Source organism: Chionomys nivalis, chromosome 10 (genome assembly GCF_950005125.1).
Source record: "Chionomys nivalis chromosome 10, mChiNiv1.1, whole genome shotgun sequence".
In the NCBI taxonomy this organism is placed as follows: Eukaryota; Metazoa; Chordata; class Mammalia; order Rodentia; family Cricetidae; genus Chionomys; species Chionomys nivalis.
In genome coordinates this window covers 64,894,798-64,899,056 of record NC_080095.1, presented here as the reverse complement: position 1 = coordinate 64,899,056, position 4,259 = coordinate 64,894,798, and positions in this window count along the sequence as shown.

Here is a 4,259-nt window from a genome sequence, read left to right as displayed (position 1 = left end):
AACTCTTTCCAGGGCCTCAGCCGACACAGCTATTTATTATTCCAGAAAAGACCTAGCTACAGGAACAGTTCTTCCCTCTTGGAAGGAGGCAGACAGACCCACACCCCTGAGAGCCAGGCCCCTCCCAGAAGTCACCCCAGACCCGCAGCTCTCCTGCATGGAGTAGTGTCAGCTCTGCTGGTCTAAACCAGTCTCACTGCACCTCCTCTGTTGTTCATTCTGTCACCAAACCCCCCGTATGAAACTCCTAGGGGTGGGGGCTACGGAACCCCGCCGCACTTGCCGTCGGGAAGCACCCGCCTGAGCAGCCCTTTAAAAAGTGCCTACCCAGCAGTTTCACCCTTTACTAAAGAGCCTGGGCTGAGTCACGACCTCGGTGACACACAGCACGTGACTTCAAATTGCCCAGAAGTATGACTGGCTCCTGGCCTGTGCCTCCCCACCCTGAGGGACTCTTGAGTGAGCAGTGTCAATTCAGAATCAGGGAACCACTGGTTCTCATTTGTTTCTGAAGGTGGCAGCTAGCTGCCGAGTGGTAGGGCCTCTCTGTGTTGGGCAGGTTCTCTGACGTGAGCTCAAGGTAAGCGCTGGATGGTGTACAGTTCCACTTAAGCAAAGCATCATTAAAAGCAACAGCAAGCCGGTGGTGGTGGTGCATGCCTTTAAACCCAGCATTCAAGAGGCAGAGGCAGGCGGATCTCCATCTCCGGGAGCTCGAGGCCAGCTTGGTCTACAGAGTGAATTCCAGGACAGCCAGGGCTATTATATAGAGAGACTTTGTCTCGGAAAACCAATATAAAATAAAATAAAGAAATAAAAAAATAAAAGCACCAGCAAGCTGCTCGGTGGGTCTTTTTGGATGGGCAGGAAAGTAGAGAGTGTTCTTACTTGGGAATGCAGACATTGGGGCCCAGCTCCAACAGCTTGCTGAAGGAACTTGAAGCTGGACCCTAGAGAGGACCGGGACTGTCTTGTTGGACACCGGCTGAGGTCACACTCCAGAACTTGACAAGCTTCGGATCCAGAGTGAACTTCTGTCCATATCTGAAAGTGGAGCAGGAGAGTCAGTGGGCAGCCACTCCTGCCTCACATCCTCTGAGCCAGCTGGAAGCCTGGCAACTGGTGGCTTGTGGATGTCAGGCCAAGGCTTGAGTCATGGCCTCATCATAGCCCTCTGAGGAGGACTGACCCACAAAGGAAATTACACAGAGCTGTGTGGCGCATGGCAGAGGCAGGGAATTTTTTAGGGCCGTCAATTGGGAAGGCCGAAAGCAAAGCCACCCACTCTGGAACTCAAGGCTTGGGACCCCCACTAACTTTGTGGACGAGGACTCAGTGACTATACCTTGACCCATTTGTGATGGGTCCTGGCCCTGCTTATTCACCAAGAAAACCTTGACCCACGCAATTCCTTGAGCCACAGCCCCCAGGCCGTCTGCATCCGTTCACCCAGAAGACACACACAAATTGCAGAAGCTCATGGAACAATCCTCAGCGGGGAGAAATCTTATGTCTATTAGGGAGCTGTGTGATTCTGGGCAATCAAATGAACTCCCACTGGGGCTCAAGGATGCACACCTACAGTCTAAGTGCTTGGAAGACTAAGGCACGAGGTTTGCTTTGAATCTAGGGACTTGGGACTGTCTTGGACAACAAAGCAAGACATGGTCTCTACACAGCAGCAGTGAAAATAAAGCGAATACTCACTCCATGGCTCACTTTCCTCATCAGTCGTAAAGACATAGCCTCACAAAGTTGGGAAGCAGAGATGCGCCTTGGTTATAAAACCCTAGCTCAGCATGCAGGGCCCGGGGTTCAGTCTCACTCCCTACCCCGCATATAAAAACAAGACATTGACAAAGTTGGTGGTGAGATTAAATGAGAAAAGGTATGGACAAAGGTCCTGGCTCCACGTTCCTCGTTCTCGGCTTGCTCTGGGCAAACTCCAGTTTGGCGCGCACCCCCAGGCTCAACGTGAAGAGTTCCCCCTTTCCTCCCCCACATCCACCTCCCAGTCCTTCATGCAAATGTGTGGCTAGAAGGGGAGGTGGGGCTTCGCGTGGTTATCTCCGAAATCAGCTTGAGGCACCACCGCTCCAAGGACTGACCACCAAGGACTGACCACTGAGACTGACCACCGAGAAAGACTTCTTTCCGCCTCCCCTCCCCAGAGTGGAAGGAGAGCAGCATTTTGCATTTTGGCAAGCATTGTTGCGTGTCTACTGTGGCTCCGGCCAGGGCTAGGTCCTTGACATGGTTGTGCTTCCTCCTTGCGGAGTGACTTTTCACACAGGCATTCTGCAGCTGGGGTGGGCCATTTCTTCTTTTTTCCCTGAGACAGAGCCTCACATAGCCTCAAACCAGCCTCAAATTCCCTAAATAGCTGAAAATGTCTTTAGGTTCTGGACCTCCTTCCACTATCTCCCAAGAGACAGCTGGCTTTTATTTCTATTTTTTATCTCCCCGTCAGAGGGTCCTCAACTTCCCTGAGTTTACAACGCGAGCCACCTCCCCTTCCTCCCTGTGAGCCCTGTAGGGGGCGCACCTCTTCCAGGAGACCGTCTAATCGTACCAATGGGAGTGGGATCCAGTTTTTTTCCCTAGAACCCGAAACCAACTGGGAAAAGCCTTCTGCTCTGCCCGCTGTGCTCAGAGATTCAGATTCATCAGAACCGACCTTGCTCCCCAGCAGGTCTGGCATCGCAGGCCGGACCAGGGTTCCAGTCGGCTCAGGAGCTTCTAAGAGTCCGTTCCTCTCTGTTGAACACTGGGGAGTACGAGCTGGATCACAGTGCAGTGAGGAGTATCTAGGAAGGACTTGCAGCTTATGATTGTGTGATCTCCCTGACACCCAGTCCTGGGGCTCAAACGGGGGATCTTGGGGATGCTAAGCAAATGCTCCGCCACCGAGCCCCGAGCCCCGAGCACAGAAATGGTTGCAAATGTCTGGGAAGGAGCTGAGAGCCTGGGAGAGTTATGGTCAGCTGGATTCACCCCAGGGCCACTTTCCCTCACCACGTGCCCGCAGACCAGTCCTGGTGCCTGGTACTTGGAGGAGGGAGGCAGAACTTAGTGCTGGGGACATCTGGGAACAAAGATCAGGAAATCGGGCTCTGCTTGCGCTTGCCCGACAGCTGACTGGCCCTGGGCATGGAGGAAGGGTCACAGCCTTAGTCTCCAATGCTATAGTTTCCTCGGGGAAAGTGTCTTTCCATCTCCAGCCTCACCTGAAAATAAAGTGACACTTACACATGATTTTTTTTTTTGGAGTGCTACACGTGGCATAAGTGCTTTCTCGTGATGGGTTTGCTTAATCCTAGCAAAGCCCTAAAACAAACAACAAACAACAGCATCATCACTCCTGTCTTACACACGCAGAGGCACGGAGAGATTAAACAATCTGTCTAAGATCATAAAACTAGGAAGTATCCAATAATTTTGATCTTTTGCTCTTTGCTGTTGTTTGTTTTTGAGACAGGGTCTCCCACTGTAGCCCAGGCTGGCCTTGAACTTGCAGCAATCCTCTTGCCTCAGCCCCCCTCCAACCCCCCACCCCATTACAGGTGTGAGCCACTATAGTAACTAAATGTAACTTTCTTTTAGATGTTTATGAGCCACTGTAGTAACTAAATGTAACTTTCTTTTAGATATTTATGAGCCACTGTAGTAACTAAATGTAACTTTCTTTTAGATGTTTTAACTCTCTGGGCAGAAAGAGGCTAGTTCTTAAAACTCTGCTCTGGATGTGGGCTAGCCTCAGCCTGGTTTCCTGGGTCTGCTTACAAAGCAAACTGCACTTTTTTTGGTGGGTTCAGTTGTGAGTGGTGCGCTTGGTTTCGTAAAAGCAAAACTCCCTTTCCCCATTTTATATTTGGAATGAGAAGAATGTTTGTCCTCGCCTTTAAGCAGTTTGTAAACACGGATGCTTTCCTTCAGTGGGTTTCTTTCTACAAAGAGGCCCGAAGAAGGGAGTTCTGAGCTGCAGCAGGTGGAATGCGTGATTCAGAGGCCGCACGCTGAGCCCACTTCAGGGGCTTTCCTACACAGAGGGTTTGGCTGTGTGCGGCTTTTTGGGTGACATCAGGGTAGGAGAGCATGTGCCTGGGGACAGCCACCCTGTCCCCAATTTACAGGGGTAGGCAGAGTCAGCGAGAAGTGGAGTGTTTGGGAATGATAATTTTTGGCTCTCAGGACATTCAGATGCAATTATTTTTAGAGTTATCTTTAAACTTCAAAGACAAAACCACTTAAACACAAGC